At 43.2% G+C, this 19,413-nt stretch overlaps 1 protein-coding gene across 2 annotated transcripts in view; it reads right to left on the minus strand.

Annotated features, from left to right (window-relative positions):
• LOC135199381 (zinc finger protein OZF-like) overlaps window positions 1-10,529 on the minus strand; it is a 497,889-nt gene extending 487,360 nt beyond the window's left edge. Inside the window, exon 1 of one of the 2 annotated variants that reach the window (XM_064227366.1) lies at window positions 10,371-10,529. The gene's annotated coding sequence lies outside the window, so the exon portion shown is untranslated. The remainder of the gene's footprint in view (window positions 1-10,370) is intronic. The other variant, XM_064227367.1, reaches the window with a different exon arrangement.
• Between the last annotated feature and the right edge of the window lie 8,884 nt (window positions 10,530-19,413).

Raw genomic sequence — 19,413 nt, forward strand, 5'->3', positions numbered from 1 at the left:
CAGGGCAGAGAGAGACATACCAAATGACCCGTGCATATCGGAAGGCCACCCGGCTGATAACTTGGACTGGCTATCAGGCAGTTCAATTACGCAGTAGTTGAGCCTGAGCTACTCGCCGGACGTCGTCATCCTGAAGTTGCCAGGTAATCCATTATTCCACGAAGGATATGCGTTCGGCTAGAACTAACTACCGAGCATAACAAAAGATATGCTCCGGAGCACATTAATATTAGGCGAAACGAATTTCAGTAAAATATAAAACAGTTGAAAAGGTGGTGTTGGTCGTGACAAAACCATAAGTATATAAATTGAAACTGAAAACTCCTGAGGGAGGTTGCAGGCACACCCCCGGATGTTGCAGTTCAATTAGAATACTTCTCTTATTAAGACGCAATCCGTAGTTTAAACGAGGATATGCGCCTACGCACCCTCGGACCATTCAAACGTCTGGGCACCTTAGTAGAATCATTCCGTCCGAGGTTAATATAACGTAGTATATTTGTAGGATTCAGAACATCGATTCTCCATCCTAAATTCCTTTCCTTCAAGAAAACAAAATAAGGATTGTTGGAGATCGACCACCTTCGATCTCTATCAAAGAAGAGTGAAGGAGAACGTCCTTACCTCGAAGGAAAGCTTCAATGGTGAACAGAAAGACTAAGACGATATTTCAAGCCCAAAACTGGATATTCCCGTACCGATATTCCTCTAGTCCAGGTTGGTCGCCCTACTGTGAGATAGTTTTCTTCCAGCAGCAAGTTCTTCTTGCCCGAATGCCTAGAAATTCCAGGAAATTCGAGCATAGGCGAGGTTCCCGATTATCGTGTTAATATCGGGGAGGTTCTCGTACTCGCTCACTTTGGACCGTGGTCTCGCGTAAGTTGTTTTGGAGATCGTAAAACTCCGACAACACTGAACTGCGTTGAGAAAGTTCCGTTAGAATTATAAGCAGGTCTGCGAAACCCCCACCGAATTCGGTTTCAAACCGATAAGCGGCTTGGTGGGTCCTCTCGATTCCCGTTAGAAACCGCGAGAATGGGGGCCCCGGGGGGGGGCCACCCCGGCAGGATTCCATCCTCAACGACCGGGGCTTACGTCAGGTAGGAACCCGACAAGGTCCCCCCGGTAGCGCAGTCCCCCGAACGTGGCGGGAATCCTACAAGAGAAAAGATATCTGTAGGATCCCTCCCCTTTCCCTCGTAACCGTAAGGAAGGTAGAAGGGAGGAATGGGGGAGGAATTGGATACTCGCGAATCGCCTTCCTTCCCAGTGGTAACTAGCAGGTTGGAAGAAGAGTAGGCAACAGCCATCGCCCTTGCGGCGATGGGGCCTGCTCAGAGTCTGGGGGAAAACGAATCGTCAGTGGAGAAAAAGTTTTCCCCGCTGAGGGGGTTACGCAACTCTCACTTGGTAGGCAAGGGTCTGTCCGCCCACTGTGAACGTCGTCTGGGTGGGGCTGATTCGACACCTGACAAAGGGGAAGAGCCGATACCGTACCTCCGGACTCATTCCAGTCCTCGTCGAAAGGTCGAAACCTCTCAAGGAGGACCGAAGGCAGTATTTCAAATACGGTGTCCGAAGGACACGTAGAAAACGCGCTGTCGCCATGTAGAGGAGGTGGAAGTAGCTTGAATCGACCGGCGCCAGAACTGAAGAGGAGAGCCTTCTTGTCCCGGAGATCGAGAGGACTCCCTGGTTTCGAGGGGACAGAATCGGCAAGTTCCGATCGCCGGCGGACCCACCGTCGGTTTGGGTTCCCTCCTCGGGCAAAGGGCCCCAAAACGACCTCTGAACAGAACGTACGGGGCTTGGCTGGTGGGGCAGCGGCAAATCCTATTCCGCAAGGTCATTATGCTGAACGAATCAGCTTAATGACTTCTGCAAATAAATTCCTCTGTATCTCATGGCAGTTAAAAAACCGTGTTCTTGCCGGAGTAAAAGGACCGTCCAGTTCCCTCCAACAAGAACAGAATTCCCGAGGATACTCCTCCTTTAGAAGGAGGAACAGCGGCAAGACCCCTTGACGGTCGCCTCCATATACTTGCGCGTATGTCCTTGGGTCGGATTCCTGGAACCGTACCTGGTCCATTACGGCGTCATAGCCTGGGTCCACGCAGCGGCGCACCTCTCGTGATCCGCCCTCCTAGGTACCACACCCGGTCACTCCTCCCGGTATAGGCCCAAGGAGGTTGAAGGAACAGGGAGAGGACAGACCTGCACGCTCCAACCCCCATCGCCACTCGCATGGCAAGGACCAGCGTGCGTGGAGGGCTTGCTCTGATAGTTCAAGCCCGCGGTTGGACTGGCTCGGAGCAGCAGGCCTAGCCTTGGCGCCCGCTCCAGCATGGCGGGCAGATTGGCTCGGCGTTGAGAACGATACGAGACCGATCTCTAGCGTCAGGCGAGCTGGACCGCTCGGTCACCGTTCTTCCGCCCGGTCCCATCGGAGGCAGGCGGACAGGAAGGGTGACCTTGCTAGGCTCCTCTGTTTCGCCAGTCGAGACCGGCCAGCGTCCTCGTCGGACGCGTCGAGCCGCTTTTGGTAACAGCCGTGGCTTGGCTACCGCCGGCGGCCGGCGGGGAACTCCTTCCTCCCGCCTCAACAACCGTGGCTGGTCCAGCGGACCGCCACGTCAGGGGGGGGCCCGGACAGCCAGTTGATCGCCCTGCGACGAGCGGTCCACTGGCCCTGGTCGAGGAAGTCGTGTGCAACGGACTCCTCCGCCAGTCCTTCCTGCCGCCCCGCCCGCCGCATGTCTTTGACGGCTGAGCGGAGCTCGGGCGTCAAAACTTTGGCTGGACTGGTCTTCTTTGGAAGAAGCGTCCACTCGGTGCTTCTCGCGAAACGAGAAGCGGCCCGAGGGACGGAACCATGGTTTTTAGCGTGGCAGAAACCGCTAGCACCAATGGTTGAGGACGCACCAGCCGAGGCTGGTGGCAAACCTCTTGAGTCCCCGTCCGACTTCTTCTTTGCAGAAGAAGCGACATGGGCCCCCGTTCCCGAATGGAACAAAGGATGGACCAGCAGAAGAGCTCCCAGCTCGCCTGAGCGAGCCGGTCCCTTAGAAGATCCCGAAGAAGAAGTCTTTATTAGTGGGGGGAGGAGGCAAACCTTCTTCTCTTCGGCCCTGTTTGGCCTTAGAAGTCAGAAATGGGGAAGGAGATGGCAGCAGACGAACGAAGAAGACGACGAAGATGTACGACGACAACCTTCTTCCCTTCTTCCTCTTCTTCTTCGCCAGGCTCCGCCAGGACAGACGTCAGGTCTTCCATCCAGGAGGGAGCCGGGGCAAGTTTGCCGAAGCAACCAGGGCCCGACTGCAGCTAGTACCGGAAAGACCTGAGATCCCCGTTGGACAGCACCACCAACAGCAGGAAACAACAGGAAACAAAGGTCCAGGAACAGCAGGGAAACGAGGCAGGAACATCTGAAAGTGAATGAGCAGCCGGCAACCTGATAATGGAAAGGGAATGAGCGGCTTGGGACAGCAACAGGTACGGCAGGCACGGCGAGGTACCACAGGAGAGCCCAGGCGTCCTGTCGGCAGCTACCGTCATCCTCGGGGCACTGGCGGCAGGTCCAGGGTGGGGGGTAACTCCTTTGGGCAGTGCTGGAAGTCCGGGTCGGCAATAAACAAAGAACCCAGGTGTGGCGGATGGGCACCGTCCTCTTTGGCTACGGCAGGGAATTGGTTCTGGATTGGCAGCGCCGTGGGTGTTTACCGACATGACAGTGCGTTGTGGTAACACCAAGGTGCGCCGTGGACATCTCATATGCTGGTTGTCGAGAGTTTGTGGGTTGGTTGTAGTGGTTTACACCGTACCCATGAGTAGACCACTGCCGGAACCCCTGCCAACCGCTGAAATCAACCCCTGGATACTCGGCACTCCCTGCAAGAGTCCCCAGCGAATCCACCCACCCCCTGTCCCAGGTCGTCCTTTCGCTGATGGCACACCTGCGGAAGGCTAACAGTCTGGGTTGAGTTAGGAGGGGCTTCCCTTCCTCAGCGTCCTGGGTGGGGAGAAGAACCCCACCCAGAGCGGACGGAAGACCAACCCCGAGCTACAACTGGAACGTTCCGGGTAGCAGGCGCCCTCCCTCCAACACTCGACGGATCGAGAGAAGGAGGAAGGAAGGACTCCCGCTACCCCCCACCCCCCTGCAGGAGGGGAAGGCGGCGGGAACCGTGGGGGCTGGTCGGGGGTCAGGGGAAGGAAAGGGACGAAGTTGTCCGTTACCAAAGGAAGCACAAAAACCTTGGGGGACTGGGGAAAACTTTCCCGGCATGACTTCCTTTGGGCGGGGCCTAAGTTTCTTCCTTGCCCTGCCTCGGTGACGCAGCACCCACTGCGTCCTCGGACCAATGCATTACACGTTACAGAGGGCTCGTTGAGGGAGCACTCTCAGCCCCCGCCCCCTACAACGAGGTACAAACCTCGTGGGAGGATCTACATCTAAAACATCCAAGGTCGTCTACCCACGGATGTAGCACCTGCGGTAACATAGATAGATTAGTAAGAGGGGTTCCCTCACGCAACGGGGTGGGGGGAAGACATGCCCCACCCCGAAACGCAAAGGAAGACCCCAAATACAAAAATACAATGAAGAAGGCCTGAGCTGGGGGGGCCAGGGAAGGAAGACGAAGAATCGGATACCCAAGGGAGTCGCGGGAGGAGCTTTCCGACGATCTTCCTCGGCAGACCATTCGCTTCCCCTACCCCCGACACGAGCAGTGAAAAGTAATATGAAAAATGAAACCAGAAATACCTGCCCTTGCGATTCACTTCTAGAACTTAAAGGAGAAAAGATCCAATTCCCGGCCCGGGTAGAACGGAAAACTTGATCCAATAATATGATGCTATCATAAAAAGAAATATAATGAAAATGAAAACAGAATACTGCCACTTGCGATTCATTTTCACTATAAAAACTCGTAAGGATCAATTCCCGGGTAAAGAACGAAAATTGATCCAAATAAAATTTTCATTGCAAATAAAATAAATGAAAATCGAAAAGAATATTGCAATTGCGAATCCACTTTCATTGCATTCTATTATACAAAATTAAAAGGCTCGTGCGAGCACAATCACACTCTCGTAACGAACGCACAGGGCAAAAATATAATGAAAAGAGTACTTAAATTTTTCAATTACACACTTTCGCCCAAAATACATGACTCGGCGCGAGCGCGCCCGCCTCGGCACCGAGACATAATTCAAGGGTTCAATTGATGAAAACGAGAGGAAATCGCCGCATCTACGGCGATAACTCCATGTTGGTTCATAATTAAGTAATGAAAATGAAAAACAGTGTACTTACAGTTTCATTTCAAGTCAAACAAACCATTAGTAGAAACACAATATAAACAAAGCATACGACGATGAAGCGGGCAGAGAGCGATGACGAACACGTCCTTCACACCCGCGGCCGAAAGCAAAAGAGATTTGTTTACCTCCCAGTCGCGCGGCGCGCGACTGTCGGACAAGCAGTTAACTACCGTTCTCCCCTTGTTCGAAGCTTACGACCGTTCCAGCTGCCGCTAGCTACTTCCTATTGTTAAAGGACCGATGGTTTGTATTACGTATCGGAACAAAGAGTACTTACATTTTTCAATTACACACTTTCGCCCAAAATACATGACTCGGCGCGAGCGCGCCCGCCCTCGGCACCGAGACATAATTCAAGGGTTCAATCATGAAAAGAGAGGAAATCGCCGCATCTACGGCGATAACTCCATGTTGGTTCATAATTAAGTAATGAAAATGAAAACAAGTGTACTTACAGTTTCATTTTCAATTCAAACAAACCATTAGTAGAAAACACAATATAAACAAAGCATACGACGATGAAGCGGGCAGAGAGCGATGACGAACACGTCCTTCACACCCGCGGCCGAAAGCAAAAGTGATTTGTTTACCTCCCAGTCGCGCGGCGCGCAACTGTCGGACAAGCAGTTAACTACCGTTCTCCCCTTGTTCGAAGCTTACGACCGTTCCAGCTGCCGCTAGCTACTTCCTATTGTTAAAGGACCGATGGTTTGTATTACATATCAGAACAAATTCATTTTTACCCTGTAATCGGTGGTTTTACCCTTACTGCCATCACAATTGAAACTCCACAGTGCTTATTTGATTGTAATTATACATGTTATAGTAATGCAATAATGATAAAATTGCTCTAATATGTATATATACTACAAATAGATACGCTAAATTCACTTATTTTCCCGGTTTTGTTTAAGTCTTATACCCAGTTTGGAGGGTGAACACATACCAATTGGCAACACTGATAAACAATTGAAGAGCGCAAAGAATGCCATAGGTACTGTTCACAGCAAAACTGTTGATATTTGAGTCAGGAATCTAGTTGCTTTTTCAGCAACGAATATTTTCAAACTAATAATTATGAATATGTAAAAAATTTATATAATTCATGACCTTATACTGCCGTTTAACTATTATCTAGTGCACGCTTCTTCTTCTTCTACCTAAAATTGTAGTTCCTTGGAAAAGTCGTGGTTGGAAGTACGTACTTGTTTACGATTTTTGTGAAGTGCCCCAGCGTCTATGGGTACAAGTGGTGTGCGGATTTAGCACATGGAATGGAAAGTTTATTGACACAAGTGACTCTGCAAACATCAAGGTGGCGTCAATCTTCTAAATATTCCGAGTTGTAAGTAAAAATTTTGAAAGCGTCATGGAGGTATGTGTGCACTGCGTAGAGCAACTTTCATTAACCTCTGTTTAATCTTAAAATATGACCTTAATTTCTAACTTTGGAGAAAATAGGTACTTACTTTGAAAGAAGAGTAGAGTTCTCGAGCCTTGTTCTCACCACCAATGACTCGTGACTGGTGCCCATCTCTGGTGTCAGGACGTGTTAAAGTACTTTTCCAGAGGGTGGATCCACACGCGGTGGAAACTGGATCCGCTAGTACAGTCAGTTGTTCCCCCTAACTGTTTACTGCAATACACAAACTACCCTACCAGTCTTTGTGGGAGGGGGGTGGCCCACAGGTGTCCCTCCCTTCCAACTGAGGCCTAGGTAATAGGCGATGAGAGTCAATAGGGAGAAACACCAGCGACTACCAACCCTTATCACGGTGGACAGGTCTTATTCACTCGATATTTAAATGGTGAAACATGAATACAATTACAACTCCAAGCATACCATTCAAAAGATTGAAGTTTCGTCAACATAATGTGATATATGAAAGCCCCATATGAACTAAAATAAGCATGTGACGCTCTTCGTAAAATATGTTTTCAAGGCAGTCTTGAAATCTAATATGGCAGCTACCGTGGGATGTACAGGTTTTGATCAGTGACGAAAATCATCTTTCCCAGCCTTCCCAGCAATCATTTGAACAATGTTAGCGTATATATGTAACGTTTATTGATCTTACTCAAGATTGCAGTTGTAATCAGCACAATAAAACAACATTTTGTTGCCTATATTACTGAAAGTATGAAACTTTTTATTCCCGGGGTCATGTTTTGAACTGAATTCATTTTTACCTTGTAATCGGTGGTTTTTATCCTTACTGCCATCACAACTGAAACTCCACAGTGCTTGTTTGATTGTTATTATACACATTTTGGTCTCAATTCACTCCACATTGCACTTTAAACAAGTTGCTGTTCCTGGTTCATAAGCGCGCGCGCGCCACAAACAGTTACGAGCAGCAGACGACGAAACTGCAAAGTTTTATTCCCTAAATTGTTTACTTTACTCGTTATTTGGTTCAACTTCACTTTGTTATTTCAAAATTTTAATTTAATCCATGTCTATTATCCCTGTTTTGCAACCAAATTACCCCGAAAAATTACAGATATTTCTAAAGTAGATACAATCCAATGTTTCTAACGTTTTCGTACATCTGGCTGCCGAAAACCATAGAGGAACGACTACGGATAAGTGGAATATATATATATTTTTTTTTTGCTTTTTTGTTTTTGCTAGCACTTTTCATTGATTTCAGTCTATACATATTAGTATTTTGAATTTCTTTAATAACCATATGCCAGAAATAAATGTAACCTTTAATGTTTGCATGCAGAGAACAGCAAAATCATCATTGCCACATTAGTGGAGGCTTCACACATGCGCCGATTCATTATTATAAACTGTTTCCATGAATTCTAGTTGTCATAGTAATGCAATAATGATAAAATTGCTTTAATATTTATGTATATATACTTCCAATACATAGCCTAATTTCACCAATTTCAACGTTTTGTGTGTAGTCTTATACCCAGTTTGCAAGGTCAACACATACCGAATGGCAACAGAGAGAGAGAGAGAAAGGAAGGCGAAGGAACGAAGGAAAGGGGTGGCGGTGGAGGGGGGGGGGGGGAGAGAGGGTAGGTGGAGCTTTTTACACGTGTTCGTATCCATTTCTGCATAATGGAGTTTTTGTCTCTTGGTACAAGGACAAGTGTTGTTATACTTTACGATTAGTGATTCATGATACCCTTATAAATTACGGCACTGGGTGTAATGCACTATAGCAAAATCTCATTCTGATACGAGTGTTCGTTGCAGAAATAGGTATTGCCCAAAAACGTGCTTGCACTGTCGCTGAAACCCATAGTAGGTATGCTGCCTAGTTGTCAATCAAGTTTTTTGTAATAAAGTATTTTTTACAAGCTAGTTAAGGAATAAATTTGTATTTTTCTCATTCAAAACATATGCCCCTTAATGCTAACTTTTCTCTTTTAACGACTTTCTGGTCATTGCAAATTCGGCCCCATAATTTCTTATGGTGCGAAAACCGATTGCGTCCACACTATTGCGTACACTACGGTGATAATCCGGCAGTAAAACATCTTCATATATCCAAAAAGTAAATAATAAAGATATATATGCGCATTACGATTATAACAATTACGTGAATAGCTGATAATCTGCATGAATAACTGGTAAACTGTTCTGCAAGAAAGTTGAGTAAAGCAATTATTTACAATAGGTACGAAAGCCAAGATGTCGTGACGTCATTATACAGGACTTAAACGAACGTTCTAATTCCAAAAAATAATTACTTAAATTTGAGTCAGAATCGAGTTACTTTTTCAATAACGAATATTTTCAAATTAATCATCATAAACATGTAAAATATTGATGTTTTACTATTTATTTAAAAAATTATCCAAGTGCACGCTTTGTCGTCTTCTTCTACCAAAACAGTTGTTTACTAACAAACAAGCCGGTTAGGGACCGTGTTCCGATTGTTGTGATGAAAGTGCCCCAGCGTCTGTGGATGCAAGTGGTGTGCAGATTTATCACAGGAAATGGATAGTTTACTGACACAAGCGACTCTGTAAACATCGAGATGGCGTCAATCTTCTAAATATTCCGAGCTATACCCTAAGTAAAAATGTTGAATGCATTTTGGTGAGATTTGGACTGCCTTGTACCACCATTTCACTACCCTCTGTTTAAATCTTAAAATTTGGTCTTAATTTCTAACTTTGGAGATAGGGTAAAAAACCGCATGGTACAGTAGTGGACCATGTACAATCAATGTGTACAACCCCAAAAAAAGTACATTATAACGCGTCCTGACATCGGAGATGGGCATCAGACGTGACTAGTTGGTGAGAAACGGAGCTAAAGACCTCTACTTCGGTGTCATGACGCGTTATAATGTACTTTTCTTGGGGTTGTACACATTGATCGTACATGGTCCACCCTTGTACCATGCGGTTTTTTACCCTAATACTTACTTCGAAAGGAGAGTAGAGGTCTTTAGCTCCATTTCTCACCAACAACAAGTCGCGACTGATGCCCATCTCCGATGTCAGGACTAGTTATAGGTAATGTACTTTTTTTGGGGTTGTACACGCTGATCGTACATGGTCCACTCTGGACCCTACGGTTTTTTACCCTATATCACATTATGTTGACAAAACTTCAATCTTCTGAATGGTATCCTTGGAGTTGTAATTGTATTCTTGTTTCACCAATTAAATATCGAGTGAATAAGACCTGTCAACCGTGATAAGGGTTGGTAGTTGCTGGTGTTTCCCCCTAGGCGATGAGAGTCAATAGTAGAGAGAGCAACATTGGGGCTGAAGGAACCATCACACTACTAATCAATAGCATAGGTAGCTTCTAGGGGCTGGGGGGGGGATCCTATGGGAGGGTGGCAAAGGCGTAATTCCAATGTCTGCTTGGGTAGCATAATTCACTCCGAAATCTTTGCCCCCCCCCCCCCCAACTACAAGGGTCACGGTAAGGGGGTAGGGAAGGCGAGACCCCCACCCGCTCTCTACAAAAGCTTCCCCGAATCCCCTGCCAGGAAGAGAGGGCCTTTGGGCTACACAAGAGACAGCAACATGCCCTGGGGCACAGCAGCAAGCTCACTTACCCCCAATTTAATATGCGAAGACAATAACAATCTCCAAATGGCCTGACGACAGCAGTTGTGGGAACTCGAGGCTCAAAGTTTCGCGGCCAAAACATATGGGATATTAGTAGTAGTAATATGAGCCTTGATCCTTGCAACAGCTCCTTCCCTCCTCCTACTTTACTTCTGGTTATTATCTAGAAGACTATTCTCTCCTCGGTATCACACCATTACGATATATTCTTTCGCCTTTTCACTTTCCTCTTTATTGTTATTGTTAATAGGTACAGTAAGTTCCAAAAGTGAAACGACAAATTTCAGAATTGATCGTACTTTAGAAAATCTCGTTGGGTTGCCAGTTAGTATATTTTATTCCAATTATTGTCATCCCCTTTATCTGATAATACGCATCAGTGATTAACTGTAGAAGCACAGAAAGTATTTCCCCAGTGAATGATCAATGTTAGTCCAATAATTGTTTATATATATATATATATATATATATATATATATATATATATATATATATAAAGGTTTTTTGCTACGAAGAAAAAGGAAAAAATGAAAAAGCGAGATAGCCAAGTACTTTCGGTCCTGTTTGGACCCTTTACTGAAGGCAAACTGATTTTGCAGAGGACAACATAGTCAAAAGAAGGCTTAATATCCAAACAGACACTACAAGATTAGCAATAAGGGCGATTTCACTCTACAGAAAGGAGGAAACACCTGAGGGTAGCCACACCAAGCTTGGGGGACACACGCAGTAAACAAGTTATTCTTCCAGAAAACAGTACATTTTGAAAAAAACACGGAAGCATATACAACTTAATATCATGAATTTTACACAAATTTTTCCCAAAAAATATTATTAATGAAAAGACGAAAGAAAATGTAAATATATATATCGAGCAAGAGAAAGAGGGAGAGAGAATATCGAACCAGAGAGAGAGAGGGTGCCGGATAATCATGTGATGCTCTGGTTAGGACTACCAATACATCGTTGACGACAAGTTTCCGACATGTTGTCAGACATGTTTTACTGTAGTTCCAACGCATCTTTAGGCAAACATTGCGAAGTTTTATTCTTGTTTTGTTTTCGTTTTTATCTATTTAAAGACTGTGGTCAATGCTTGGAATGGAATGGAACCTAGAGTTTAGGCCAAAGGCAAAGCACTGGGACCTAGGAGGTCATTCAGCGCTGGAAAGTAAACAGAGTAAGTAGGTTTGAAAGAAAGGTGTAACAGGAGGCAAACATCAAAGCAGTTGCACTATGAACTAATCATTAGGAGAGGATGGATATCAAGATGGAAGAAATATGATATGAATGGAGGTACAGTAAAAGGGTTGAAAGGGGTTGCAGCTAGGGGCCGATGGGACGCTGCAAAGAACCTTTAGTAATGCCTACAGTGCATTGCTTGAGGTACACTGACGGCACTACCCTACTACGGAAGTGGTTAATGCAGCTATTCCCAGTTTTCCTTCGATTGGTGTATAAAAAGAGAGAGATAGATAAAGTTATTTCAACTCTCAGAAGAAGAATTAAAATATGAGGAAAAAACGGTAGTTTTTATACCTGTGTTTCATAACAGTATTATTGCGGTCTTCCTTCCGTCCATTTTATTTACTTATTTATTTATTTGTGTCAACCCGAATGGAAAGGGAGATCTTTCTGTTCCCGGGTTTTCATTTCATTTTAGCTTTTCACCTTTTTGTTAGCTAAGTAAAATAGCGACTGAACTTCTGGAGTGAAATTTGACTGGATGTTTTTGTGTATCAGTTTGATGTACATAACGGTTGGCGGAAGTTGTAGTTTTCTGATACTAAAGAGGTTGTGTGTATATACATATATATATATATATATATATATATATATATATATATATATATATATATATATTTGTACCTATCCCCCCCAAAAAAAAGTGTTAATGAACAAGAAATAAAAGCTCATTGTTTACAATGAAAAATCCTTGAATCTGGTAAAGTCACGCTGATAATCATGACGATAGTCTAGGTGGAATGTCATCCCCATCCCCAGTAGACACGGTACGTACCGTCCAGCGACGTTACATACCGCCCAAAAGTTTCGTCTGAAGTACAATTGTTAAATTGACAACACCGTCCGAAAGGGGCCAGTGGTGTCAATTTAACAAATACTACGTGTTGAAATTGAAGTTTTCCAATTGATCGAGCCAAGAGGAACATCTGAATTGCAAAGCGACTTCTACGAACTATGAAGTTGCTAGGAAGAGAACAGCGAATATATAACAAATACAGACAAACAAACAGGTTATTTGCCTTGGGTTATAATGAAGAGTACTATTTGTCTTGAGTTGGCATGTCAGTCTCCAGAGAAGTTAGACTTGCAATGACAAAATCATGAGAAACTGAAATGAAATGTCTATCGCGTGCAATTCGGGTACCTGTCGTGAATCCTATCAAGGAGAGTTTAGTTACGTGAAACACCAGCACAAGACGCGTATCATACAGATTACTTGCAGTGTGTCGCAGACACGTACAGATATACGTAACGGAGGCCCTATTTAGTGGCTGCGTAAATAAACGCGCAATAACTTTTTTTTATTGCATACAAATGACCCCAAAAGTTTTTGATAACACTTTAACGAAAGACTCGTTTATTTATTATTTTTGCCGCCGAAGTGAAACGACGGTGAAAGATTAAATAATATATTTTTTTTTCATTCTCAGAACCTGCGACTTATTTAGAATTTTTTTTTTGCTTTAATGAAGCGAGCTTATATATAATGGCTTCAAGAATTGTCATAGATGAGGCAGAGTAATGAAAGCAGGAATTGCCCGTTGATGAATTTGTATAAACTTTGGTCGAAACGGCTCTGGCAGTTCGGAATTATTTCTATGATAATTTTGGTGATATGCAAATTTTAATAAAAGCAGAATTCTTTAGTTTAATGTTAGTGTCCACGATATATTACGTGTGTGTGCTTCTATCACTTGCCAGATTTTAAAAATACATTTCAAATGTTCTGTAGAACGGTTTAAAAGAGGATATAATATAAGTGGTGTGACGGTCACCCTGAGAAGTGTGAGACTACACATTTTTTCACACTTTGTCAAAATAAGGGAAAGTGGAAAATTTTCAGAATATGTTCCAAACAAATATGAGTCCTTTTGATATATGAAGTAAAACTTGTTGAGAGAATTTCTGATCAAAACCAAGAGATTGTCACGATGAATGAAGAGACAGTATTTGCAGGAAGGTTCGGTGGATGTATTGATAAAGATGAACAATATCGGGAGTGTGAAGACCACCTCTGTATTTATTTATTAACGATGATTTCTTCTTTGTTTCGGGTAAGAATCATCCGGTTTTCCTAACCATCACAGGAGGAGGTAGGATGATAACTCTCTTTTGCCTCAATATTGATTGCATGAAATATCCAGCAGGGGGTGTTGGTACCGTCAATGCGCCTTACACGGAGCACCGTAGGCATTACTTTGGTTCTTTACAGCGTCTCCTCAGCCCCTAGCTGCAACTCCTTTCATTCCTTTTGCTGTACTTCCGTTCATATTCGCTTTCTTCCATCTGACTTTCCTCGACCCTCTCCTGACGAGGCATTAAATTTTTCGTAAATATTTCTTAGTCTGTCCTTTTCTAAGTCTTTCTAGCCTTTTTAGGCTCTTTTAGACTTTTTAAAGCCTTTTTTAGGCTTTGGTGCAGTATTGTTAAGGTTTTAAAAGGAAATCAAGCCTTCTCTCTCTCTCTCTCTCTCTCTCTCACACACACAGTCCAAAAGACACAAATGGTTTTACTCGCAATGAACCCGAACCCCATTCAAGGGCCACTAACACCTAGCTACCTCCATTGGAGAGCGTGAGGGGCTTTTGTTGGGCTCGACTGGGTTTCGAATTTGGGCTTCAGTTGGAGATTCGGGGTCGATTTCGGGAAGGGTGAAGTGTTAGGTCAGAGTGCAAAGCTTTTCTCTACTTAAGGTTTTGTTGTGTTGGAGTCTTATTACTTATAAAAAAAGTAAGTTAAATTTACCTATTGTTGTGTCTGTTTCTTAATCTGTTATTAGGCGTACGCACACAGACACACACACACACACACACAGGAACAAAAGCTAGACGGATTATCTTAAACTTAATGGCGACGTTAGGCCTAGTTTATTTATAATGAGAAAAGACCAATGGTATAGATACGTTTGATAAACTGTAACCAGTTGTAGCAAACGTCTTTATAAAGAAAGAAAGAAAAAACTCCAATACCCTTTTTTTGGGGGGGCGGTGTAGGGCGTGGCTTAAGGTTTGCTAAGTGCCTGGGACAATTTCCTTGGCTGTCTTAAATCACCCATTGGACCTTGTTTCTATTTTGGTTTACTACACAGGTCTGTTTTCTTGTCCTACGGGCTCTCTCTCTCTCTCTCTCTCTCTCTCTGAAAGAGAACGCCTATAATAAAGGAACTTTATCTCAGCTTGTTTTTTCTTTTTTAAACAAATTTTGGCGAGAATTCTCTCTCTCTCTCTCAACACAGCAGAGGTCTCGAAGATCATTCTTTTTCAGCACAAACATTCCACAACGGGATAGGTTTTGAACAACGATTCATAATCATTACAAACTTATTTACTGATTAAAATTTATCTATAATTATTTTCATATATATATATATATATATATATATATATATATATATATATATATATATATATATATATAAAACGGATATCTTTAGTCTGGAGAGAGAACAATCAATCACATCACAAATAAGAACTAATTAGGACCTATTTATTAAATTTAGAAACTCAGAAAATAGAAAAATAAATTATCTTCTCTAACTGGCAAAACATCCAACACTTATACTATATAAAGTTCTACGAGTCAGAGACGAATGCTTGATTAAATAGTTCCGTTTCGTTTTGGAAGTTCGTGACGCTTCGTTTGAAGCTTCATTGAAGCTGCTTTCTGCTTCAGTCACGGCTTTGTGATTCGAGGACTCGATTCGGTTTTGTTTGTGTCGAGTTACGCGGGATTTTGAGAGGAGTTCCCTGGTGCTGTGGGCTGCTGTTTCGACGGGACTTCGGATTTGTTTCAATTTCTAATAACAGAACGTCCTGATAAAATTACGGCATCTACAGTGTATTTCAGGTATAGAAGTTTGAGAGAAAGAGAGAGAGAGAATCTTTTAGTTTTGGAAATAAAAGAGAGAGGGGGGAGGAAGGAGGAGGAGGAGGTTGGATAAACAAAGAGAAAGAGAGGTGGATGAGCAGAGAGAGAGAGAGAGAGAGAGAGAGAGAGAGAGAGAGAGAGAGAGAGAGAGCAAAGCGTTCCACCTAACAATCACAACTTTCTCATTGCTATAAAGATATTAATTTAACTTAAGCAGCAGCTCCTCATAACCTGAGAAGTCTTCAATAACCACTCGACTGAAACTGAGTCTCTCATGAACCGCCAGGGGGAGAGGTGGGTTGGGGGTTGGGGAGAAGGGGCTGGATTCGATTGATCAGAACTTATTTTGGGTGGATTAAGGAACATTCCAGTCATTTTGGGGTTTAGGAATTAATTATCTAGTTATAAACTTTTTTTAATTGGCAAGTATATAGATGACGACTATTGATCAATATATATATATATATAATATATATATATATATATATATATATATATATATATATATATATATAATTATACATATATATGACCTGATTTCGATCATACAAGGGTTATACCATACAATGAAACGCGTAAGATAAAATTAACACATGTGTATTTTCCTTAATAGTTACACAGGGCCCTGTTGCTAATAATACGCTACTAATTATATGATTATTATATAGTCGGAAGGTACTCTAAGGCGACACGCGCCGACCACTGTCTTTGAGACGCGCCCTGACCCTTCGACCACTAATTCCCTACTGACTCTTAACTTTTCAAACTGAACTTGTTTGGGTCACAGGTCTAAGCTGATTGGCCTCTTATAATTGAAAGGAACCAATAAGGGTCTTCGATGTATGGCACTCATTTGAATCACCCACGCCACGCCACCAACGATCATATGGGCATTCGATGAATCAGCGATATCTATCTGTTCGTTACTCTATGATCGCACATAGCTACGCACAACACATATAGTAGATTTTCCGTTACGTCTCACACATGAATTTCCTATACAGATCAGTTCACCACTCTCCCCCACAAGTTCTGCGTCCCGCAGAAAACTCAAAAACTATTTTTTTTTTCTTTTTTTTTTATTTATTTATATGCATTTTTCCCTTATTTTAGTCTCAATCATTTGTGCACTGTTATTTGAGTACCTTACCGACCGAAATGTTATTAGAAATGTTATTAATAATTCATGCAGAATAAAAACTAAACTTAGCAAGCCAGGGTCAAATTGCGTGCTTACAATTGGCAATTTACAGTCTGTTCTGAATTCCACGCATCACATGTAAACATGTAAATTAAATGAAAAGAAATTATGTAAGAATCAATGAAATAATAAATTTTATATCACCACATTAAACACATTACATTCTTCTTAAAATTGGAGCACAAAAACCTGCAGTTCGAAAAATAATGAAATAAACAGATAGTACAAAAACCTGTATTTAAAAAAAACAATAAAATAAACAGATTACTATCAATCATCAAGACCAAAGAACTAGTAAAAACACAATAAGAAAACAGAAAATATGATTTGTCTCAGTTTATGCACGAAAAGGTATCATCACAAAATCAAAATAAAAGATTAACAAGGAACACGGCAGGTTGGTGCAAAGATACGTTTAGAATAATGTTGATACTTCAGAACATGACACCAATATTTGCGACCTTCGTCTGTATGCACGTCGGGCGCACCGTTAATGATCCCTAGACATGCTTGTATATCATCTTCACTCTTCTCTCCCAGGTAACCAGGCAGTCCCGGAAATGGGGGTACCGGTTTGTTCAGATGCCACATCAGGACATCTTCTCTGACGGGATGCATGTGTGATAAGTGGTATTCGCACTGGGCACCGGTCCTAATATGCTTTATCACCGCCCCCCCCCCCCCCCCCAGTGTCGTTTTTAATTTCTTTCACGCGGTACGGACCTAGATAGGCGGGCTCAAGTTTATGTTTCTTCGGTTGCAGTCTTTTCAAATAGATCCTGTCCCCTATTTGTATCTTGGACGTTTGTGTGCGGAATCGCTGATCATATTGCGTCTGATACTTTTCATTTGCCCTCAACAGAAGTTTCTGCGTTATCTGAAATACTCTTCGGGTTAGGTTACATAACATCACCCGGTATTGCTCAACACTATATAACGGTAAAGTTCTAGGGTCCATGATCACTGTATATGGCAATGAAGGGTCCTGTCCATACACTAAAAAATACGGGGTATCTCTTATGGAGCTGTTATACGCAGTATTAAGTGCAAATTCCGCCATTTGCAACATCTCTGCCCACTGATTCGGACTGTCTGCCACTAAATATTTCAAAATATTTGTCACTTCCCTATTATGGGATTCAACTAACCCATTGGCAGAAGCCCGGTAGGATGCGATCGTGAAATGTTCCACATTAAATAATTTTGTCAGCTCTTTTATCACTTCATTAACAAACTCACGCCCATTATCACTGATTAGCGTACGAGGACAGCTGAATTTCGTTATGAATGAACACAAAGCTCTGGCAACCGATGTTGCGGTCTTATCCACCATTGCGTAGGTGTGCGTATAACGCGTGAACGCATCCACCATCACACATACATATTTGAACTGCCCGTCTCCAGGAGGGAAGGGTCCTACGACATCGATATGCACTCTGTTAAATTTAATTGGCTCTACTGGCCACATGCGGGCCTTTGGAATAGAGTGTTTATGGTTTTTCATGGTATTACATATGTGGCACTGGCTGATAAATTTTGTAATGTCTGTTCTCATTCCTATCCAAAAAAAGGATTCTCGTGCCCTCCTGAGGGACCTTTCTATACCTATATGTCCTGCATAAGCACTTACATGTATCATGTGGATGGCTTTCTCTACCAAAGAGGGAGGAAGGACGACGCGAGATCGGATATCGCCCGCGGTCTCTTCTCATATTTACAAAACAAATATCCTTCAATGAAGAACATACTTCTGGACACCTTTAGGAAATCGGGAAACTCGTTACTCGCACCCCTTACATAAGCCCTAACCTGCCCGATCCATGGCTCGGACTTCTGACCCCTTATCACCTCTCCAACACTCCAACCACACAAATCAATCACACACTCATTTCACTCCAGGGCATTCGCCTGCTGACCCCCTAGGAGGATCAGCCCTTTCGCTCCCACGACTCGTTTCCCTTCTCTCTCTCCCTAACTGGAGTTCCCGAGTTATTCCCGTTTTCTACATCGGCTGCCTCTGACTCATTTAACTGCTTCTTCCGTCGTTGTTCCTCTCTCTTTGCGGCTCGAGTTGTAACTCCCATTATGGCACTTCTGGAGAGGGCATCCGCTACTTTATTTGTTTTCCCTGCTATATGTTCAATTCCTACAATATCAAACTCTAACAGCCGTTCTATCCAACGAGCCTGTCGAGTGGTCAAATCCCCACCCTTTCTGAATAAATCTCTCAATGGGCGATGATCTGTATTAATTTTGACTCTATGCCCCAGTAAAAAGTAGCGATGTCTCTCCAGCATCCATAGAATAGCCAATTCCTCTCTATCGAAGGTACTGTAATTCTTCTCTGCTCCTTTCAATGCGCGTGATGCAAAACAAATCGGCTTTTCAATTCCTGCATCGTCAACTTGAGAAATCACTCCACCGATAGCTATACTGCTGGCGTCAGTGGTTACTACAAATGCTCGATCGAACTTTGGATAAGCTAATAGTTCATTACTAGTGAGTGAAATCTTTAATTCTTGAAAAAGCTATTTCTTCTCCCGTTCCCAATGAAAATCTTTCTGCTTTCTCAGTGAATCTAGCGGTCTCGCTATTTTACTGAAATCTTTTATGAATTTACGGTAGTAGCCCGCGAGCCCAAGGAAACTGGCTACTTCCTTTGCATTCTTCGGTCGGGGAAATTCTCTAATTGCTGCTACTTTATCGGCACAAGGCTT

This window comes from Macrobrachium nipponense, chromosome 25 (genome assembly GCF_015104395.2).
Source record: "Macrobrachium nipponense isolate FS-2020 chromosome 25, ASM1510439v2, whole genome shotgun sequence".
Classification (NCBI taxonomy): Eukaryota; Metazoa; Arthropoda; class Malacostraca; order Decapoda; family Palaemonidae; genus Macrobrachium; species Macrobrachium nipponense.